Source organism: Pseudonaja textilis, chromosome 3 (assembly GCF_049901715.1).
Source record: "Pseudonaja textilis isolate UNSWEBS1 chromosome 3, rPseTex1.2, whole genome shotgun sequence".
Taxonomy (NCBI): Eukaryota; Metazoa; Chordata; class Lepidosauria; order Squamata; family Elapidae; genus Pseudonaja; species Pseudonaja textilis.
Genome location: NC_141992.1, coordinates 157,740,091 through 157,764,788, shown reverse-complemented (window position 1 = coordinate 157,764,788; position 24,698 = coordinate 157,740,091). Strand labels below are relative to the sequence as shown.

Sequence of the window (24,698 nt, the reverse complement as noted above, 5' to 3'; positions counted from 1 at the left end):
CAGTGAATGATTTAAAACAAAAGGCACAGGACCTGTTTACTTGGTTATTCTGAAGATTATTTTATAATATCTTCTATGCCATATGCCCTATTTAACATTTCTAGTATTTCACTTGTAAAAATTGAATGACTGAGCAATATACTACAAACAAATATCTTCTGATCTCCCACATTGAAACATTTGAAATTAAAGACTTTGCTGAGCTATACAAATAAAAGGGGACTTGGAAAATCAATTAAGATGAAATGAGATGAATTGTACCTTTATAAACAGCTGTGTTTACTAGCTCCTGTGTACACTAATCAAGAAACCAGATTATCCATGTTACTATAAATATATTTTGTAATGGGAAACCAGGGTTAAATTAAAGCCAGAATCAGAGCAGAGACTGAATTAGTGTTAGAGAAGAAGTAACCAGTACATCCTATTAAGAATGACAGATTATTAAGAATTTCCCATACAAAGGTATGTAAATATCTAAATGTAGTCAGTAGATTTTTTTCTGAATGAATCAACACAGCAATATTTCCATGTTCTTTTTATAAAATATTGTTCTATTGAGGTAACAAGCTTCTATAATGTCCCTTGATAAGCAATAAAAGGAGAAATCTGAAATGAATTTTCAGAATAATTTTCTCTCCCCCTCATCCTGAATGCCTGTAAGGAAATTTGCTGCTGTGTTATTATTAATTTTCTAATAAGATGATGTGAGTAACATATTTATAAAAAGTTGACAATGGATTACATTTAGAAGGTATTTTTTCATTCTCATAGGGCTTTTGACCTAATGAAAGATGGGGAAGGTGATTTCTGTCAAATCTCCCTTTCTTTTGTGTGCATGCACATGTGTACTGTGTGTTTGGCTAAACAGCCCTGTTGAAAATCAGTAAAAATAATGCCCTTCTTTGTAAATAACAATGCATATAGAAATAAAGTCCTGATCATGAAAAAAGGACAGGTGGATGAAATTCAGGATCTTGTAGATTCTTGACTAAATACATTTCTATTAATGTGTTAGGTCAGCACAAATGTTGGCAGTACCATGAGAAAAGGAACAACATTGTAGGATATTAAAAAAAAAGTTAGGAAAAGAAAGGAAATTACAATCTCATTCCTTCCCAAAGTTGGGAAAAAGTTTGAAAAAAAAAATCACATCTCCTGATATGTGTGTGAATTCATTTTGAATCACTGAATGAAGTTTCCCCTCCCACACAAAGAGGAAAATATGCTTGATAATAATCAAGACTTCAATGATGGCTGACCAGAGATGACCCTCAAGAAAGAAAGATTTCTGCTTTCATGAACATTGAAGATAGATTTCAGGAGATTGTTTCTGTAGATTTCATGCTGGTTCAATTCATTATGTTTATAATTTCATTAGCTTATTCATTAAATATCCAAAGTTTAATCAAGACAAAGTAGTAATCATCTGCTGTTCTTTCTGATTTAGAATTATATTTTATCTGGTCACTGGTCCATACCTATATAATATACTACATATACTTTTTATTTTGACAATCTCTTCACCTGTGTCGTATTAATTATGTTGGTGCTGTAGGCAATCAGATATTGCATATAAAGGTCTTCAATATGGAAGCTTTTGATTCTGATGATGCAGGATCTTTAGAAAGTAATATGGCTTTACACAAATCATGCAAGCTTATATTTTCTGGGATGCTTTATGGAAATGAAAGTTGGACTTTGAAGAAGCAGAATATTGATACTTTTGTACTTTGATGAACTCCTGAGAATATTATGGACTGCCAAAAAAGCAATTATGCAAAAACCAAGTTCTTGACAGAAGGCTGTAATGTTGGAAAAGGTGGAAGGAAATAGGAGACAATAAGTAAGAAAATTGGACTCAGTTACAGTGACAATGTGTGTGCCATTGGAAGACCTAAAAAACTAGATCAGGAACAGATTGTCATGGAGAAAAAAATATGCTAACTGTTAACACCACCTGATGGCACATAATCATTTAACCAATGGGTTCCTAGCTACAAACATTTACAATGAAAATATTTACCTGTTTCACAGGGACCTTCTGGGAACTCTGTGTCCTTGGGCTTGTGTATGGTCCTTGTGTCCTTTGCATCATCATGATTGATCTGTATTTGTTTTGTTGAGTAGATACTCTCATTATTTTCACCTTTCTAACCTAGCTTGAATAATCCTGGTCAGAATGTCTTTTTTCAGCATTTTTTCAGCAAGCCACATGCATTCAGAAAAGTATGACATTTGCAGGTGAACTAGTGTCACCTTTTAAAGCACTAGGGTTGTCTTTTTAAAAAAATATTCTGCTTACAAATAAGGACAATTTCTCTTCAGAGAAATTAAATTTAAGTTGGTTAAATAGAAATATACTTTTATTTGTCTTTCTTAAAACCAATATGTCCATGTCACATTCCCTTTTTCCAAAAATGTGCATGTACATGCATGTGTTGCAGAGACATTTTTGAGAGTTTAATTATTCTTTTCCAACTTTTTGTTATAAGAATATACCATCTAAAAGCTTAGCTATAGGGAGAGAGTAGCTCTAGACAAGCTGTCTTCTCTTCTTATAGTCCTCACGCTGCTTGAGGCAGAAAGCATTGTATTCATTAAAGAAATGTCAGTGCAAAAGTCTTTTTCACAGTTTTGCATATTCCACAGGGAAAAGATAACAGAATCTGAGATTTCTTCTGAAGCCCACTGATTATAAATCTATGATGCTGTCATTAATGCTAGAGACTGAAGATTACTTTTCCTTTCTCCCTCCCTCTGAGTAATACCATGTTGATCAATATCACTAAAGAAATACCATGATTTATTTTACAGATGGTTGCCCTATTTTATATGCTGATACATCATAAGACTGCTGTGCATGAGATGTTTTCTCTCATGGTAAGGAAGTTACTTTATGCCTAGAGAAAGATAACAGTCTCTATTCCTTCTTGATTATAAAATGTGTTCCCTATTTGCTACTTTTAGAGGTTTTTTACATTCTCCAGCTTGAAAAATTAAGATCAACCAACTTCCTTCCTCCCTTCCTTCTCCACCCCACTCTGTTTTCTTCTGTTAGAACTTGTTCAATTAACTTATGTCACCTTAAAAGTTTTTCTCACAGCACATTGCTGCAGCTGCTGAAGCACATGTAATTACACTTAATGCAACCTGTCCTGGGGCATACTAGTTTCATACCATTTTTATATCACCTTTTTTCATTATTCAAGCAGAGCAAAATCTTTAAAAGGTGATTAGACTAAATTTATTCAAGGTATGACATTTATTGGAAAATGTAGGCTTTTCACGTATTTAAGATGAATTCAAAGGCTTTTTGTAAAGGGAAGGGGAAAGAATTTAATTCACTTGGCACATACTGGTCATGCTGTCAGTGCTGGAGCACAATCTCCTAGAATAGCTCCTGGGAAGCTCCACACAACTGGCTGGGATTTCACTTTTTTCAGTGCAACTTGAGTTGGAAATCTTCTCCATGATATTGAAGTATAGCTTCTGTCACCATTCTGACTGGTTATAATGCCATGCTAGTGATTCATTAGTAGTAGCCAGAGTTTAGTGCTAATGGATTTGATGATGAAAAGCTCACTAAACACCTACCTGTGATCTTTTCTGACTTTCTAAGTGAGAATCAATAAAGGCCAATTTGAGAAGATGAAACAACTGTGCCTAACTATTGACTCCTATTCCCACAGGGTTTTTTCATTATTAAGTTATAAAAAGCAAACTAGAATAAATAGGGAAAATGAACATCACAGGAAGAAAATGGTTAACATAAGAAGCTATTTGTACATAATATGGCTTATGCTGGAAGAGCAAAGATTATATGAATAAAAGAGAGATATCTCTTACAAATATAATTCTTCTACTTATATCAGTCCTCATCTGGTGTGATTGCTATCTATGATTTATGTTAGCATGTTCTTTTACAAAACCTCTGGGATAGTTGATTCCTGTGGCTAATGCATAGTAAACTCTGTATAAAGCTATTCACCACACATCTCATCACAACAGGAGAAAGTGATTATGTGGTAACGAAGTTGATAGGTCTTCAGTGCATCATCCAGGAAGGGAATATTATGGTGGACTAACTAAGACAGGGGTGTCAAACTCGTGGCCCATGAGCCGGATGTGTCACATGCTGGCCATGCCCATTTCTGGTTCCACGAAGGGAGAAAAAGTCGTGATACATCATGTGACAACAATGTGATGCCACGAGTTTGACACCCCTAATCTAGGATCACATGGCTTAAAACTAAGATGGCAGGATTGGCAGCAACACATAGGACACATTCAGGCAGGGAGTGGCATTACTACATCGTACAGGGGATATTGAACAAAATAGCTAACTTTAGCAGAGGACACATGATGGGGTATCCCTGTGCACATACTAACATTCTGGAAGTGGCTTTTTGACATGTTCATAGAAAGAGTACCTAATTATTGCTAATAATAATGGTTTTTTGGGGGAGGGGGTTGTTTCTCAATGCACTTTGCAGTTCTAACACATCTACTCTTGTTATTGATACTATAATACCTGGATAGATCAGGGATTGAGGTTAGCTTTTTTCTAACCTTATATTTGCCTTAGCTTTTGTCACAAGCTTACTTTTTAGTCTTTGCCTTAGACCCTGTACCTTAATTGCTCATGACTATCTGTATGCAAAAATGGGCTCACATGACAATGATTTGGGGAGCACCCTTCATAGTAATAATAGGAAATCTGTGTATGGAGGAGACAGCATCAAAAGTGAAGTGAGGAACGAAATAGCTAGCTCCATTTCTATATGCTATACTTTGACTTACAACACAGGGCTGGATTTCATCTGACATTTGCAGATAACTTCTTCACAGCTAAAGAATCATTTTCTGTATTATTAATAGTGAGGGAATTTAGCTTCCACCTTAGTGTTAGCAGAATGTCTTCTCTTTATGAGATTGTCCAGTTGTTAAAATCTGAAAAAGAGATCCTTTGAAGATGTACTACTGTCCTGTCAGTAGCCCATCTTTCTGATACATGGAAAGATGAAGTTGTCAGCATAAAAGTCCAGGAATTTAATGAGATTTCCATTTTTGACAGAGATTGTTCCCACAAAGATGTCAAGATAATCACTGTTACTACTTAATTTTTTTTTCAAATATCAACAATTTGCTTTCTTCTTTATTAATGGTCAGCAGCAGATGCCAACAATGGTGAAATTTTATTTCTTCTTAAGAAAGCCTCTGAGATAAACATTGCTATCTCAGAGACTTTCAAGAATAATGGCAGAATCATTTCCCTTGAATTTCTGTGCTTATGTGGATACTTTGAAACATATAATATTAGTCCTATTTTTTTAGTCCTTTTGGTTATGGTTTTGTTTCAGAAATATTGTATCCTTAGGTTCACTTATTCCAATTATATGAATAATCCCACCAGATCTCAGTTATATCTAGGACATCATTTTACTGTCCTATAATATGAATTCAAGTTCAGCTTGCTTATTTTCCTTCTTCTGAGCATTAACATAAGGACAATGGTTCATAATCTTTATGAGTTAATATTCATTCAGATTTTTTATTAAATGGTTTATCCAACCCCAGTTTAGTTATTTTTTTCCACTTATTTTATTTGTGACCTCTTTCAAGTTATATTTGCATTCCCCCAGTTCTTAAACCTTCTTGTCTTCTGTTCACTGCCATCTCACATCTTCCTAAGAGATTCAGAGCCTGAAACACACTGCCTCCCCCTCCAGCACAAGCCAGAAAGTGATTTCCAAGTTTTCAACAAAATATTTTTGTTATCATTCTCCTTTGCTGGCCTTGCTCTTTATATGTTTCTCTTGTGGAGAACTGCTGCTTCTGTCAGCCTCTGTTGTAGCCTTCTAATGAATCTTCATAAAACTGAAGTGTGGCGGCTTGTTCCTGCAATCCTCTTACATTTTCTTCTTCTAGCATTGCTGTATACTTGTTCTTGCTGGAAATATATAACAAATTATTACCAGACAGAATACAAGGATATACTGTCAACTTAGTGAGGTGATTCATTAGAGACCTACCCTTTCAACTCCTTTACTGAACTCTCCTGTCAAACTTCTATTAGCTGTCCTTGTTTGCAGAATTTTTCTCCCCTGGAAGTACAATAGTCTCAGTGAAAACTGTTCTGTCCCAATGTCCACTGTTTCTAATTAAACAGAACAACAAAAGATGTAGAACAAAACATTAAGGTTTGAGGCATCTTTTTGGTATGAAAAATCAACATCAGTATATAGGCAAGAGCAATCCACATGACAAAAAGTCCTATTAGATAACAATGTTGCTTTCCTCAAGATGAAAAAACCCACTTTCATCATGTGATAAAAATCCAAAGAAACAACAGCAAGTAGAGAGGATTTAACAATTATTTGATTATTTCTAAGGCTAGATTTTCAAGGAGTCACTGGTTTCTTGTTCTTGAATAAGCCAAGAACAAGAGCCCCTAGTTTACAGAGGTCTTACACAGAATCTTGATTAAAGATATTTGGTTACAGGCACATATATTACCAGAGGCATCAAAATGCAGAGACAATAGCTTTTCAACTACTGCAAATACAAAAGAAGAAAAAGAAAGACATGGTTTGACTCAGACACATTCTTTGAATTATAACATAGCAGCTCTGACACATTACAGGTGCCAAGTTTCTAATTGTTATTCTAAAAAATTCTTTGCTTTGCTGTGGAAGGAGCAGTGAGAGAGAAAAAAAAGGATATACCCCACACATTCTTGAATATACTGCTTAGTTAAGACATAAATTCTATAAGCATTTGAATAATTGACAGCGGGTGGCAGTAAAATTCCACACTCAAATAAGCATCTACAAAAATATAATTAAGAGAGATACAATAATTTGAATAGGAGTATATGTATAACACAGAATCACAGAAAGGCATACATTCTTCTTTCTGTTTCTCACAATTGAATAATTGGAACAATCCAATTTAGCATTAGCAACTGTGACTAAAAGAAATAATAAAAGAAATTAGGTTTTAATTTTGTGTAAAGATTTGTCTCTTATTGCTGACTCTTATTGTTAATTAATTGGCACCAATAAATGAATATAGGGTAATATTGGGTCCCCGCTCCCTGACTTAAGCATGCAAAGTGGGAGCGCTGTTGTTTTAGTTTAGTTTAGTTTATTTTGTTGTCATTGTACCTCGTACAATGAAATCAAACACCATCTTCAGTGCACATCATGACCATGAAAATAAACACAAACACACATCCTTCACCCTCTACACATTGAACGAAAACCCCCAACACTGCACCAATACTGCACTATACAGCAGAATTCAAAAGAGCTACTGCCCTGGGATAAAAGCTGTTTTTCAGCCTATTTGTCCTTGTTTTTATTATTCTGTAGTATCTGCCAGATGATATTAGTTCAAAAAATGGGTTCCCAGGATGAGATGGATCTTTGAGAATGTTTTGAACGTTCTTAAGGCAGCAGGACCTATAAAGCTCTTCCAAAGAGGGGAGAGGGCAAGCAATAATCTTCTGGGCTATGATGTTAACCCTCTGGAGTGCTTTCTTATCTGCCACTGTGCAATTGGCAAACCATACAGAGGTGCAGTAAGTTAAAATGCTCTCTATGGTGTAGTGATAGAAGGTCACCAGCAGTTTTTCATCCAGTTGTTGTTTTCTGAGAAGTTTCAGGTAGTATAATCTCTGCTGGGCCCTTTTGACCAGTGCCGAAATGTGAGCACCCCAGGTCAGGTCCTCTTTTATGGTAACACCCAGAAACCTAAAACTGGCCACTTGCTCCACTTGGTCTCCATTGATAAGCAAGGGCTGGATGTCTGATCTGTTCCTTCTATAATCCACTATAAACTCCTTGGTCTTATTGGTGTTGAGGACCAAGTTATTGTCTCCCCACCATGAAAGCAACCGATCCACCTCATCTCGGTAGGCAGACTCATCCCCCACCCCAGAGATGAGTCCCACCACTGTTGTATCATCTGCAAATTTAGCAATAGTATTACTAGTGTGAGTGGGAATGCAGTCATGCACATAAAGAGTATAGAGTAAGGGACTCAACACGCAGCCCTGTGGTGTACTGGCCCACAGAAGCCTTTCTTGTTCCATCCTAACCCCAATGAAAATGTTAGTGAGGGAAAGGGAAGAGACACAAATTCCTTTACCATTTTAGGGGGTACAATACTGCAGATAGGTGGGGGTAAAAGCAAGCAAGCAAACAAACAAATACAGTGTGCACTGAATTCAGTTAATCTGTTTTTGCTTTGGTTGTTTGTGAGTTTAAACTGTTTAAAAAGTTCTTTTAGCTTTTATGTGGAAAGTGAATAGAGGTGATTGCCTAGCTCTACCTTCCCTCCATTCATAAATAAAGAGAAAATAAGGCATCTCATCATGTAGGACTATAAACACAGAAGGCCCATGTTTTTGCTATGAGTGTGATTTTTATGCAGCAATAGCCTCTGGACAATGAAGAACATATGCTGTTTGTTCTTTGATTAAAAAAAATAAAGTTACATAAAAATATTGTGCTCTGCCAATAAGTTGAAGTATTAACTTTCTAAATGCTAGGAATTTTGTCTAAAAAACCCTCTACTTTATTAGCTTTTTCAGAATGTAACAATGGTAACAGAAGAAAGCAACAGAAAACATTAGTACTGTACCATAGAATTAGGCATATGGCTTATAGCTCTGGAGCATAGGTACCATTATGTATTCCTTTGAAGTGTTTTGATGTTTCAATTAAGAGATAATCCATAATAAAACAGAGCAGCCATCTGGTAGGTAAGTTGGGGAAGTAATGGAGTCCCACAGATATAATTCAACTTTCTGAAGGATACTTTCCCTTTACAGAAATATCCCAGGAGTTTCAGGTTCATTCTGCTCCAAGTGATATTGACAATGCAAGTGAATTAACACCACCAAGGGAAAATCTGCTTTCATGGTTTTGAGTTAGCAGAAAACTGAGGCGCAATACAAATCTAGTTAGTGAGGTCAAGTAGCTTATTACCTTAACCAGACAAAATTCTTATTTCAAATCAGAAATGAAACTGAGGTTATTTTATTGATTAATTAATAACACTCTATTTAACCGATTTAGAGATACTATGAATATGCTATTTCCATTATGGAAACCCAAGCCTCATTTGTCTGATATTTCAGTGTTGTGGTAAAATGTGTAGTGAGAAGAATAATAAGCTGATGGGTGGAGGACATTCACTGATTAAAAACAAAAGCTATGAGCCTAGAACAAGAGTGTCAAACTAGTGCCCATGGGCTGGATGTGTCATGTACAGGCCACACCTACCCCAACTCTGTGAAGGGGACAAACACCAATGACGGCAATGTGATGCTGCGAGTTTGGCACCCATGGACTAGAACGAACTAATAGAGGAATAGATGAATGAAGTCAGATAAATGATGGCTTATCAGTTTCATTTTGGGATATGAGTTTGCATAAACAATAGTACTTAAATGCAACCAGAGAATTAGTCAACAAATAATGCAATGTTCATATAGCAGTGTGACTCAGGATTTTCCATTTCAACCTTTCAGCCTCTGAGAGATGAAGTCTATTCATCTTAAAATGGCCAAGGTTCAAAACATTCTATCATACAATATTAAAATATGGTTTTGTTTACACATGACAGTGAGCTAGGATTTTTTAAACTATGGCTTTTTAAACTATCCATAAAGTCTGATTCTCATACTGTGCAATAATGGATGCATGCAAATCACATTATAGTTTGTAAATTGTGACCCTAACTATAAATTCTTATTGTTTAAGCTACTGCCAAGGCTTTATTGGATACAGTGGTAAAAATTTGCTATCTACAGTACTTCTGCTCTTTCTTTAACTTGATTCTTGGGCTGCATCCCCTACAATTTTCCCTGGGATCTTGCAGGGAATTCAAAAGCAAGGGTCACCAACCTTTTGGACCTCAGGGACCACCAAACTCATAATTTTAAATCCCAGGGACCACTAACCTGTTCTGTGGGTGTGGTCTAATTTGTGGGTGTGGCTTGGTGCTCATGTGACTGGCTGGGCATGGCTTGTATGTAAATATCATAAATATTTATATAAATATTGAACTTTTTTTATAAAAAAGTTGGGCAACTTTTACCCAAAATTAGGCAAAGCAGGCAGGCAGATTGAGTTGCTCACAGAATCATTCAGTGATCTATTATCTGCCATCAGCTAGCTCAGTCTCTCAAATTTACTTGCTGTGAGTCTGTACTGAATAATAGAACCTTCAGTCCTAAGGGAGGTTCAGCTGTGATTAAAAGCAGAGCCAAAGATCTAAAGACTAGCTAGAAAGCAAGAAATCCAACCATTTCCTGCTTCCTAGCTAATCTAAATCTCCCAGCACAGCAGAACAGATGATGGTCAGAAAAAGGAAAAATAGCAATATAGTAGGCAAGTTTTCCGGATGAGGAGTGAATGGGGGGGGAGGGTTCCCGCGGACCATTGGGTGGTGCAGTCTTAAGTTTCTGTGCAACCTGGATTAATTGCTTTGAGGGGGTGCTCTGGGGGTGAGATTTTCCTATGGCCCACCAAAATTTTCTCACAGCCCACCAATGAGCCACAGCTCACCAGTTGGTGACCGCAGTTCTAGATCAGATGATGGAAGGTAAAATATAGTTTCCATTTTTCTTGAAGTATGGATGCTTCAAGTGGTGTTTCCCCCAAAGCATAACACATTTGGTCTTGGGGCCATTCTTTTAAGAAATACTGCTTGGGACAAAGTGAGAATAGAGTAGTGTTTCTCAACCTTGACAACTTTAAGACATATGGACTTCAACTCCTAGAATTCCCTAGCCATGAGAGACAGAGTTTGCGTGTTTCAAAGTTGCCAAAGTTGAGAAAAATAGGACCAAATGTAAATTGTTTATTTTCTTATCCATACCACCAAATTGTATTAAGTAAGACATGAGGACCTGAGTCACTGCCACTGGTTTTGTACCTCCAACTTAGATAACACGTAATGCAATGATAAGCAGTACTTAATTAAGGAACATTTCAAAGTCTGGAAAAAAGTAGTAATTTGTCTCCTGTTCTTCTGATGAGAATGCAAATTAAAACATTAATAGTTTATAAATGAGTGAAACTAGAATATACATCTTGTTTTAAATTAAAAAAGCAATTTTCCCATTAAAAGTATGGAAGTAAATTTAAATATTTATCTCCATGTTTAAATATTTATCTGTACATAGGCTTTCTGTCAGAAAAAGGTCCTGTTTCTTATGCCTAACAGATGTATAGAATGAAAGGTTTTGAATAGCTGCTCAGCTTGTGTTACAAGAACAATAATAACAACAACAAAATTGGCATAGAAAATTTATATTTTTAGAAAGTAAAAAAAAAATCAAATATTATTTTAGTAAATAATCTTTCTTAATAAGATGCAGAAGTTATCAACTATTTGCCTTCTGTAAAGCCTTGAAGGTTTAGTTCTTATTATATAGGTAGTCTATAAACCTGTACTCACACTTATGACCATCACACCATCCCCTGGTCATGTGATTCTAATTTGGGTCCTTGGCACCCAGGTAATATTTATAATTGGTTGCAGAATCCTGAGTTCACAATTTGCAAGGTTGTTTTGCCAATTTATAGAAAAAAAAACCCATTGGGGAAGCTGGATTCACTTAACAATCCCATAATTCATTCAATGACTGTGGTGATTCACTTAATGACCCCTGTAAAATGTCATAAAATTGGGCCCCACTTGACTTGACTCCAATAAATTACAATGAAAATTCTGATTCCAATTGTGATTGTAAATTGAAGAGCACCTGTAAATGTTGGGGTCAACAAGATGGCAGGTGGATATATTGGTAAGTGAAACCCCAAGATAACTTAAATTGTTATTGATTTTTGTTTTACGGTTTGGGGGTTTCTGTTGTTTGTTGGCTGTCTATCACTTTGAGTTTTTGTTACAAAATGAGCAGCTATATAAATCTTTTAAAATAAATGAATGAATAAGGAACAAAATATGGGTGTATTAAAAATAAGGTTGAGTTTTAAAAACAGAAAGTTATAAAAAGTATAGGAATTATTTTGGAGTTAATTAAATTTATCTATATTTACCCTTACTTTTGTCATAGCATGCCTTTAGCATATAGTGCTTGCTGTTTTTCTCTTTTCTGTGCTTTTAATAATACTGTACATCTTAAAAGGAAATTATATGATTGTTATGTACATACTGTTTGTATGCATATATTTCAATCAGTGAGAAAGAATATTATTCAAAACTTTCCTATCAGTCAGACAAAGCACACTTTAGTTAAACACTATCCATTACAAGAAATTATATAGCTTCAATCCTAGAAAAATCTCCTTGTTGAAAAGAAACAGTAGACAAGACTTGTATTGTGCTGGAGTGGGAGGTAGAGATTGAATTGCTGCAATACTTTTATTCTCTTTATGATTCTTTATCTGTCCCTGCTGTCTATTGATTATATTTATTAGATCTCATCTGTTGTTCTGAGCTGATAGATATGAAATAGTATATGCCCTATTGGTTGATTTAGGTGTGTCTTTTCTGTGCTATTACACAAATATTCTTCAGTTTAAAGTTCCAGCATAAATCTTTCACTATCACCTAAAATGAATATCTGGTAGAAGAATTAAAAGTCTGCAGAAGTTCCATGTCTCAATCCATTTAATTAGTTTCTTATACTTTGAATGAATGGTCTAGAAAATAAAATGATTTTATTTCTTTAACATAACAAAAATGCTTACAAAATGAGAGGGAGGGGGAAGGGGGTAGAGGCTGAAAGATAGACTTGTTGTCCCTCCCTCCTTCTCTCCTGGATCAAATGCTCCAGGGCAGTGGCCCTCAATCTTTTGGGCACCAGTGATCTCTTTTTATGGAAAAAAGTTTTTCCACAGACCAGAAAGGCCATGGTTTTATGTACTGCAGATGGGAATTCACTTGTTTGCATGGCCTGGTTACTGGAAAGTGGAGCTATTTTCTTATTGGTTTGAAATGTTTTGCTGCTCATCTAAGCAGCTTCCTCAGCTAGATCAAATTGGTAGAGAGTCATTGGAATGTTTTCTTCCTGCACCAACCTTTTGTACCAGACTCAGGGTTTCTTCCTCAAAATGTGCAGCAATATCTCAATGAACCTGAATGAGGAAGCTGCTAGGATAAGCAGCAAAACTGCTCAACCCAACAAAAAAATAAGTACAATTGCCATGCTTCAGTTATCCAGACAATTCTACCTGGATGACTGAAAACATTTGCTGATGTTTTGTTACAAATAGTTTCCACATATATGTCAGGTAATTAAGAGAGGCGGGATACAGTATTTGTCTCTACCTCCTTAATATCCTTAAAATGTAAAATCTCAGAATGTGTGATATCTGAATTAGGATACTGTTGTAAATCCACCTAGTATGTCTGTTATGATCTCTTATAGTTGGAAATTGATAGATTCAAGGTAGCATAAGAAGCTGCCCTTATTTAGCAACAATTAAGTGTGATCATATGAAACATATGAATAATCTCTGACAATTGATTTTTATGAGATGGTGAGTTTTTTCTTTATTATCCGATGAAAATCAATAGTGTATATAAAATAGAGGAGGTGAACTGGAGTGCTAATTTATGTTTTTTAATGAATTGCTGTCAGTAAAGCCTTTACTATAGGTTTTTCTTTCTTCAGGCTTTGATCTTGTCTAAATGACTTCAGCAATGAATATAACAAGAAATTGGTATTCTTTTCTTGCTTTTAATGAACAGACTTGGCTGAATTTATGGATTTTTCTGTCACTAATTATTATTGCTGATGCTTTGCACACTTGTCTTCAAATATTTCCTTTCTACTGAAACTTTTATATTAATAACAGAGATAATCCCATCCCCATGAACATTTCCTAGAACCATTGAGGAATGTAAAAAAAAACACATTATGATTTGGTTGATTTATATAGATAGAAGAAACTATATGAAGCTCAGTGTTGAACTTTGGAGTTCTTGGTGCCTCTCTGAGCTTTCTGGTTTTCTTGCAGAAATTTTTTCACCTGACTAGGTAACATTTTCAATACAAGGAATAGGGTTTTCTCTCTGTTTATATGCAGTAGTTTGCTCTGCCTGAATTTGTCTGATTAAACAACTATCAAACATCAAACTAAACAAATCCTAGCATAACCTCAAGGAATAGTTGGAAGAAACTATGACCTCAGAAGACACAAAAAATGCTGACAGCCATATTCAAGACTACATCTCTAAGACAAGCTAAAAAAGAAAAACAAATCTCCAAACCAAATTGTTCAAACAAAGAAGTAATTAAACCCAAATGGATAGTCAATATATTCAGCTTCCCATTATCCACCACACAACATATTTTCTCCCAGAAAGGCCTCAACTATAACATAGATGATGCTAATCATTTAGAATTCTTGGCAGCTTTGGGAGTAGCATTTAAAACCACAGGACTTGCTACAGAGACCCAAGAAAATATGAGGCAAACAATCAGACCAGAAGAATTTGGCAGACAAAGGCCAAACCACAATACATACAAAAAGTCACTGGAAGACAAAGACATCTATATCTCAGTGGTCACCAACCAAATACAGAAACTAGACAACCTTACAACCTAATCAAGAAAGATCAAAACATAAACCAAGAACAGCAGTGGTTGACAAACAGTGGACCCATCCATCCACATCTCTATGGACATCCCAAAACACACAATTCTGACATGCTTCTTCATCCAGCTGTATCATTAACCAACTGTATCATTAACCCAACATACAACATTGGCAAAGAACTTACAAAATGATTGGAAATGCAGAGAAAAATGAATATACTATTAAATGGCCACTGCAGTGCCTTCAATAAAGATTTAATAATAGAAGAAAATAAGATTATGTTATAATCACATTCTTTAAATCCATATACATAGAATTAGTCAAAGAAACCATGGCAAAAATATTACACAGCACAAACCTGACCTAATCAAATATACCAAAATACCCATAACCATTGGACCTCATCAATCTCTATCTCACTATTTATTTTTAATTGATGGTCAAATGAACAACATATCAAAGGAACACCCATGGGAACAGCTCTCTCAGGACTTATAGTAGAGACCTTAATGCAGCATTTAGAACTATAGCACTCCTACGAACACAATTTAAAGTATGGATTCAGTATATAGCCAACAATTAGAGAACTCATATGAAACAATGAACAATATTTTCAAAGGAATAAAATTCACAAAGGAAGAAGAAAAGAAGAAGAAGAAACAGACTACCCTTCCTGGATATCCTCATTATCAAAGGATATAGTATAAAATTAGAAAGACAAGTTTATCAAAAAACCATCCACACTAACCAAGTGTTCCATTACTAAAATAACAACCCAACCTCCTACAAGAAGAGCTGTGGAGGAACATTATTCAGGCAAGCACAAATGCAGAACAAAAAAGGGAAGTGCATTGCTTATATAACATCTTCCAACAAAATGGTTACCCCCTCAACTTTATCAAAAAGTGCCTGAACACTCAACTCGCTACAACACAACTATCTTTGCTATGAAAATGACAACACTGCCATACATTAAAAAATACACTGCTCAAAAAAATACAGGGAACACAAAAATAAGACATCCTAGATCTGAATGAATGAAATATTCTTATTAAATACTTTGTTCATGACATAGTTGAATGCGCTGACAATGAAATCACACAAAAATTATCAATGGAAATCAAATTTAGCAACCCATGGAGGTCTGGATTTGGAGTTGCACTCAAAATTAAAGTGGAAAAAAAAATACTACAGGCTGACCCAACTTTGATGTAATGTCCTTAAAACAAGTCAAAATGAGGCTCAGTAGTGTGTGTGGCCTCCACATGCCTATATGACTTCCCTACAATGCCTGGGCATGCTCCTGATGAGGTGGCAGATGGTCTCCTGAGGGATCTCCTCCCACACCTGGACTAAAGCATCGCCCAACTCCTGGACAGTCTGTGGTGCAACGTGGTGTGGATGGATGGAGCAAGACATGATGTCCCAGATGTGCTCAATGGGTGGGCCAGTCCATAGCATCAATGCCTTCATCTTGCAGGAACTGCTGACACACTCCAGCCAAATGAGGTCTAGCATTGTTGTGCATTAGGAGGAACCCAGGGCCAACCGCACCAACTTATGGTCTCACAAGGGGTCTGAGGATCTCATCTCGGTACCTAATGGCAGTCAGGCTACCTCTGGTGAGCACATGGAAGGCTGTGTAGCCCCCTAAAGAAATGCCACCCCACACCATTACTGACCCACTGCCAGACCGGTCATGTGGGAAGATGTTGCAGGCAGCAGAACATTCTCCACGGCAGCTCAAGACCCTGTCACATCTGTCACATGTGCTCAGTGTGAACTTGCTTTCATCTATGAAGAGCACAGGGTGCCAGTAGCAAATTTGCCAATCTTGGTGTTCTCTGGCAAATGTCAAATGTCCTGCATGGTGTTGGGCTGTAAGCACAACCCACACCTGTGGACGTCAGGCCCTCATACCTCCCTCATGTAGTCTGTTTCTGACCGTTCAAGCAGCCACATGCACATTTGTGGCCTGCTGGAGGTCATTTTGCAGGGCTCTGGCAGTGCTCCTCCTGTCCCTCCTTGCACAAAGGTGGAGGTAGCAGTCCTGATGCTGGGTTGTTGCCCTCCTATGGCCTCCTCACGTCTCCTACTGTACTGGCCTGTCTCCTGGTAGAGCCTCCATGCTCTGGACACTATGCACACCTTCTTGCCACAGCTGGCATTGATGTGCCATCCTGGATGAGCTGTACTACCCGAGCCACTTGTGTGGGTTGTAGACTCCGTCTCATGCTACCCCTAGAGTGAAAGCACCGTCAGCATTCAAAAGTGACCAAACTATCAGCCAGAAAGCACAGGAACTGAGAAGTGGTCTGTGGTCACCACCTGCAGAACCACTCCTTTATTGGGGATGTCTTGCTAACTGCCTCTGTTTTCCACCTGTTGTCTATTCCATTTGCACAACAGCATGTGAAATTGATTGTAAATCAGTGTTGCTACCTAAGTGGACAGTTTGATTTCACAGAAGTGTGATTGACTTGGAGTTACATTGTGTTGTTTAAGTGTTCCCTTTATTTTTTTGAGCAGTGTATTTTACAATCACAGGGCATTATTGTAGCACACAAACCCACCAAAGCCTCCAAAGCAAGCCAAAAGACCCAGTAGTCCTAGTAGAAGAAACAGTACTCATCTACAATATGCAGTGCAAGCACTGCAACAGATACTATGTAAGGCAGACAGCAGGAGACTAGCAAAGTGCATCTATGGATATCAAGAAGCAGTCAGAAGAAATCCTAAAAAGACTTCAGTTTCACCACACATGGACAGACCCAACCATAGTTGTGAGCATCCTAGACCAAGCTAAATCCAAAACCACTAGGGAATTCCTGGAAACTTGTCACTCAGGCAAAACAATCCTCAGAAGAAACATAGGGTTCAGCCACATTTATACATCACTCAAAAGAGAAAACAAAAAGCTAAGAGGAAAATGAAAGAACTAAAACTGATTCTCTCCAGCAGCCAACACTCTGATAAGAAGGGATTGAGACTAGATAAATAAACAGAAAAAAAAAATCCCTAATCAAGGAATTACCAAAGAAAAAAGCATACCCCCAGCAACAATGCAAGGTAAGGGCTACTGTATATAAACAGTATAAACTTCAAATTCCCTAGTACTAAGGATGTTCCCAGTTGGGTAGTGAAATGTATGCAAGCAAACCATGCTCATGAGCACCAAGGACTTCATAGGTTTATATTTATGCTCACATTAGAAATCTTGTTCTAAATTATGCTCACATTAAATTATGCTGAAATCTCTCTACCAAATCTGGTGCTGGCTCCAAAGTAGTTGCTTAGGATTACTGCATATGTAAGTTGATAAATGAATACTATGAGCAAAATATAGGGATTTAAGGAGGGAGTAATAGTAACATATTTTCTTTCCTGATTTTTTGGAGTAATGATGAAAGACTTGTTCTACAAGCAGCAGTTCAGAACACTTGGTACCTTTTTTCACATTCTCCTACTCATCTATTTCTACAGGGAACATGTTGGTTAGTGTGTGTTCTTAACAAATTGAGCTTGTAAAAATGTAGGTAAGCATGGATGGTTTCAAACTGCTTGTGAGAGATTGCTGAATGGAAAGGTAAGTGATATAGAAGTGCACTATGTTCTGCTGAAGGCCATTGAACTTATTTCCAGTTGAGTGGGCATAATATTGCACCTTTATTCAGATGACTCTGCAAATTTCTTCTCACTAGACATCTTTTATTTTTCTTTAGGGTCTTGAAGATTCATAATAGTTATGAACTATGTTCCCTCGGCTTTAATAGTGTAATGATAGTGGAGATTTGATTTTAGCCACTCATAAAATGTAGTTTTTGCTGCATCAACGCTGCAAAAATGTGGGCTACCTCTAGATTGTAATTAAGAGATAATATAAAATTTCTAATTCTTTGCTGTCAGATTGTCATGCGGAAAATCTATGTAGTTGCTAGACATTGGCAACAACTTGGGCACACATAATCAATCAATAGATTTTTCCAACATAGCATGATTTTTTGTTCATTGACAGTTGGTTTCAGAAAGCACTTTTTCCTGGGTGACTCTCCAAAGTGAGTGATTACTCCAGGTTGAGCGCCATGAATTAAGATTTGGATGGCATGGCTATTTATGGTATGATATTGTATGATAAGGTTAAAATAAATGTTGGAATCAGAATAATGTGTTTGTCATTACATATTTACAATTGAAAGATTTACAATTGAAACTAGACAAAAAGAGAAATAGATTTGATTTTGTGAAAAATGAATTGGAAATCCTAAAGTGTGATAGCGATGAACATATTTATGTTTATTTAGATTTATAAATTGTTATTGAAATTGAACTTGGAGAATGACCATATAAAGCATACTGGTAGTATGATTCAATGGGCAAAGAACTTTGGATATAATATCATGCTTGAACAATGGGAGAATATTTGAGTGAAAATAATAGCTTATATTAAGGTGCAATTTTTAGTCCAAATATATGTACTGACTTCATCTCTTTTTGGGGGGTGATCCCCAGAAGCTGGATATGTCTTCATAGAATCAGGGAGGATCAGTTGATCTGCTATGGCTTCACTAATCTACCTGGATGATTTTCTTGGAATTAATTCTTTTGGTGGCATTTTGACTAAGACCTCTTTTTTCTTACCATCCTTTAGACCAGGAGGACCCAATCCCTGGACCATAACCCATTACTGAGCTATGGCATATTCAGAAGTGCAGCACATGAGTGGTTGGCCAGAGCATGCATACAGCTCAACTTGTGTGAGTGGTGGGATGGTGGGGATTCATGTGTGTGCATGCCAGTCCACCACTTCTGCAAATTGAGCTATGTGTGCACATGCCAGCCCACCATTTGCACAAGGGCTGCATGTGTGTACATGGATGTGCTGGCCTGCCACTTGCACAGACTAGTTCCCCTCCCCCTCAAGCTACAAAGGTTGGGGACCACTGCTTAAGACCTTTGGTTTAGAGTTAGCATATGTAACTTTATTGTTAGCAGTTGGCTGTCTGTACTATCAATAAATTATTTTCAGCTCAGATTAATTATTTGGTTGTTGTAGAATAAACTACCAGTGGTACCTGTCACAAAATGTCATAATAAATTTCCAACTCACTCACTAATCTGAGCAATGTGGAATCAGAGCTGATCAGTCATGAGAAGAGTTGGAGCCTCACACATCTGGAGGGATTCATGTTAAAGAAAGTTGGGATAAGATTTTATGAACTCAAGTAAGTCAATTTCTTTTCCTTTTCCAGTTCCATTTTACTCTTCTCTCCCCTTCAACAAAGAATTATCCATACCCCAATCAGGCAAATTTGTCAACAGTTTCTATTTATTTTAAATTACAATGTGAGATTCTTTTTGTAATGTTTCTCCATATATACAATAGAAGCTGTGAAGAGAGAATTAAATTTAGACTGTTCTTCTAATGCTATATTTTTACTTGCTTTGCTTTTCTGTTCTGGGCATTATATTTCAGTAGAATCATATAAAGTAAAACCATGACCATAAGTGGATTCCATAGAGTTGCACATTAAAGCAGACCAAACAATAAGTAAGACTTCCATAAAACATTTGTTCAACCTTATGTGAAGGCTTTAATAAAGACAGGAGACAATTGGCAGAGCTTTTCAAAAACCGCCTTTGTGAAATCCTGTCTTGGGAATCAACTTCTCATTTCACTTATGCAAATTGCTGATCTTGTATTTCTTGCATCCAACAGATCCATTAAAATCATTAATAAAACAAATTGTTTTGCCCAAATAAGTCTCCTCTAGTTTACAAAAGGCAATTAGCCTTTGGCATCCTGTCTAACAGCTGTTCTGCTATAGATATAACAAAGCCAGACTTGCCTTTTCTTGAAGGTAACCTATTGCCATGCAACCTCTTTGCTTCAGCTTATTCTAGGGCTCAGACTGAGGAGAGGCTTCAGAGCAGCATGCTTAAATGTGAACATGCAGAAGATGTACAGAAAGCAGAAGTTTGCCTGCTTGGGCATGGAAAGGATTGGCTATGGTCCAGTTTCCAAAGCATGTAGATTGGATGAATGACAAAGGAGTCTATGATTTCTAGTGTGTTGGATATTCTCCTATCTGTACACTGGGCTAAAGAAGCTCAGTTCAAGAGAAAATCTGGCAAGGAAGGGAACACCCGCTTCTTATCATAAACTTTACTATACTTAAATTGAAATGCCCAAGAATAAAACATCTGGAAATCAGCTGGCAGAACAAACAAAGGGGAAACATTGCTTTATGTTTTTATACATAAAAAGTAAACAAAAATACCTCCTGGTATCATAATCAGAAATAACTTATTAGATTTTTTAAATAATTGGACAGCCTTTTTTATGTGTGATGGAACCCTTCCAATTTAAAACTTCTCCATATATGCTTTATTTATCTTCACTACACTTCCTATTCCTCCTATTCCTTTGAAAAACAGAATTCTTTAACCTCAGAAATTTCATAGGAGAAAACTGAGACTTTTTCCAATCTTAGGAGAGATTGATCAAGTATCTTTTGAACTGAAATCTAAATATCATTCGCGAAAGCACAAATGTTATCTTTGCATAGAAATAATTAATGAATAAAGGAAAATGTTGGATTTCCTCTCCTGAAAACTACATTGGAAAATCATCATTTTATTAGTATTCAGGGAAAAACTCTTTCTACAAAGCCTTACAATAATCTGTTTTACCACTTTTCTTTTCCCTACTTTCAAAGTGTATGTATAGCAACTCACCGTATATACTTAAACATATAATACAAAGAATCAGCACAAACATAACTTTAAATGGGTATAATTCAAAATACAAACCATACTGTGGCATCAAAACAAATAAGTGAAACTTTTTGACACAGGAATATTTAGAGTTCAAAACCGGTTAATATCAATTCACCTTAAATGTTATTGTTAATATTTGAAGCTTGGGGCTTTTCCCTGGTGATGTGTTTGGCAGTGATCATCCAACTCTGGAAAAGATCTTAGAGCTGAACTTCACATGTAAGAGATATTAACATCAATCCATAGCCCTTCCCAGGAAATCTGGAAAAATAATTATTAGCTGAGTTCAGTTATTAGCCTGCCTGGGTAGAATATACTAAGCTATACTGTTCAGCTTGTATTTTCTGATGTCAACTTCTTTAAGAGACTGTTTTTTTAATTGAGAAATAATAGCAGCAACAAAAAAGTATCTGAAACAATGCATATATTGCAAAGAAATATGAAGGAATGTTTACATAATCTTTCTCTCTCATTGGAGAATCACAGATTTCCCACATTACTAGTCTTAACAATTCTAGGTTGGACTTATTTTGTTGCATGAATGAAACATTCATACAATAAATAAAATTTAAATAGAAATTGATTGAAAAAAACTTACTTCACTCAGTTGAGAGAATGCTAATTTAGACTTTCAGTAATTGGACCATCGTATCAAAAACAAAATATTGTTTCATTTTCAAATTACAAAGAATGTGTTTGAAATGATGAACATCAGATTTAGAAAGTAAACTACCATACTAGTAGCAGCCCTAAGCTTTTCTCTATAACGCAGTGTAATATACAGGCACCACAGCTCACTGTCTTAGTAGCAGACTCCCTGATCAGAGTAAAGTGTTCCTTATGATTTAATCCTTCTCCCACTGACCTTGGCATTGAGCTTGCTGAATGTTCCTGTACCCAGTTGGTACATTTTGAAAAAGGCAACATTGCCACTCTCATTGAACCAGGTTTTGGTAAAAGCAAATCAGGTCTGCTGCTTCCAGGATTTAATATTTCTAACAATCCAGCCACCTGGCTCACATGATGAAATTATAATCTTGGAGTAAGGATTTACCATTAGATTTAAAATGTTGAAATGTCTTTTCATCAATAAAGCTCACCAGATTATCCTAATCCATTACTATTGGGATTCTATTCATGTGGGGATTGAACAGGACTCCTTTTCTTGACTATTCAAAATGGTGTCTCTATCTCAAACATTCCCATGACTATTCACAAATAATTCACATTCACTCAAACCCTTTGTTTACCAACTCATTCCTAAAAAATTCCCAACTAAGCAAGTAAAAGTCAGCAGTCTTGTAGCAAGTCTCTCACTGTCTCCCATCAATAGTAACATGGCCGAAATAGGTGTAGAATAAGCCGAATAAAAATTTTAGAAAATGGGTATCCTGGTGTCTGCCAACTATAAGACTGGAAAATACCCATCTAATAGTAAAAAAACCCCATGGAGATTTCCCAACATGGAAATCCAAAGCCACCAGACCTCATGACTCAGATGGTAGAATCTCATCAATTCAGTCTTTAACCAGCCACTCCTTATTGCAGTAACTTAAACCATGTGATCATAATGACATTGATCTGTCCAACAGCACCAGTCCCGGGAAATAACCTGAGCAGTTGCTGGTGCTTCTGAGGCTTCTATAAAAGCCATAGTGGCGATAATAAGGACTGTAAAACCAGAATTCTAGAGTCTCCACTCTTTATGCATCCAGAAGTCTCCCGCATCTTCCAATCCACATGATTTTTACACATGCCATCCTCCACTTCTAACAATCATTTACAATTAGCAATGCAGTTCCCAAAACACTATCACTCAGTTAGTTGCTGAGGGACACACCACCAAAATCAACAGCAGCATCCCACAGACTGACTTGGTCAGGACTCATATTAAAGAAGAACTTTATCCAATGCCAGGAGTTTTGAATTGCTCAGGCATACAAAATATCTCATCAGACAACATGGTCAAAGTATATTTGAGAACTGCTGCCATCCATCTTTCTCTAATGGTCAACACTGAAGCTGAACAGGACTGAAGGAGGCTTTCAATTGAAGCTGTGTTCAGGCACAACAGAGGGTGTCTGACTCAATTATAAAATGCTCTCAATAAGAAAATTAAAAGAGAAAAGTGCTTCCCAAAAGCTAATTATGTGTATTTATACATACTGTAGAAGAGTCATTTTTGGAATACCATTACTTGAGCCCATTATTGGATATAAGTAATGTTATAAAGAGTTGTCTTATTAGTATAGGCAATCAAAAAGATTGTAAAGGTTAATCTAGACAATATTGTAAAAGATTCTTTCTTAATGGATTTTGAATAACAACAAAAATGAACAGAATAATGGAAAAAAGTCTATCCATTTCTCTTTTCTGTAAGGACAGGGACCGTATATTTTTTTTATGAGAGATTAAATCTTTGGCATTTAACATGTCCATTACACACAGTTTTATCATTTTTGTTCAAAATAAGTTATTTTTAGACCAAAGATACTAAGAAGAATACTATTTAAAATATGTTAAGCTTTTAATATTATAGGAAGTTTTTCTCTGGGAACAACATGAAATATCATGTCTGAAACAAGAACAAAAGCAGTGGGCTAGTATTAATATTTATGAGACATCTTATATAAAAGCATGAAAGTAGTTTGTTATTCTTATACTTTTTAGATTTTGTAACTTAAAAACAATGTAAAACACATATAGTAAAAAGGAGCGATGAAGAAATAAATAAATAAATAAAACCTCCTTTTGAAACACATATGAGAAAATGTGACTTTGGAAATATCTAGAAGATGTGCCAGCAGTACATTAACAACACAGAACCTAGACTCAAAGGATCTTATCTGTCTTCAATTCCAACCCCCTGCTCAAGATCTCCTGCAGGAGATCTTATCCCAGTCAAATGGTTGCCCGGTCTATTTCTGAAAAACTCATCACGGCCTTTAAAAGATGAAAGACCTTTCTAGAGTAAAGATACCACTACAAAAAAAGCTGCCTCGAAGGAGCTACTAGAAGCAATAGGGCTTCTTCTGATAATTATACTGTAGCAATTAAGTCTACAGCAGTGAGGCAGTTCTTTGAATGTTCCCAAAGTGTTTAGTACCTTATATATATTATAAAGGAACCTTGAATTACAATGAAATCACAATCCTAAAAAAGCATTTTCAATTGCAAGGAAAATAGCAATAGCACTTAGACTTATATACTGCTTCACAGTGCTTTACAGTCTTCTCTAAGCAGCTACAGAGTCAGCATATTGTCCCCAACAATCTGGGTCCTCATTTTACTGGCCTCGGAAGGATAGAAGGCTGAATCAACCTTGAGCCTGGTGAG

At 36.3% G+C, this 24,698-nt stretch overlaps 1 long non-coding RNA gene across 2 annotated transcripts in view; it reads left to right on the top strand.

Annotated features, from left to right (window-relative positions):
• The first annotated feature begins 379 nt into the window (after window positions 1-379).
• Window positions 380-24,698, top strand: part of LOC148126370 (uncharacterized) — a 313,275-nt gene continuing 288,956 nt past the window's right edge. For both annotated transcript variants that reach the window (XR_015742616.1, XR_015742617.1), the window contains exons 1-2: window positions 380-465; window positions 2,818-2,883. This is a non-coding gene — a long non-coding RNA (uncharacterized LOC148126370). The remainder of the gene's footprint in view (window positions 466-2,817; window positions 2,884-24,698) is intronic.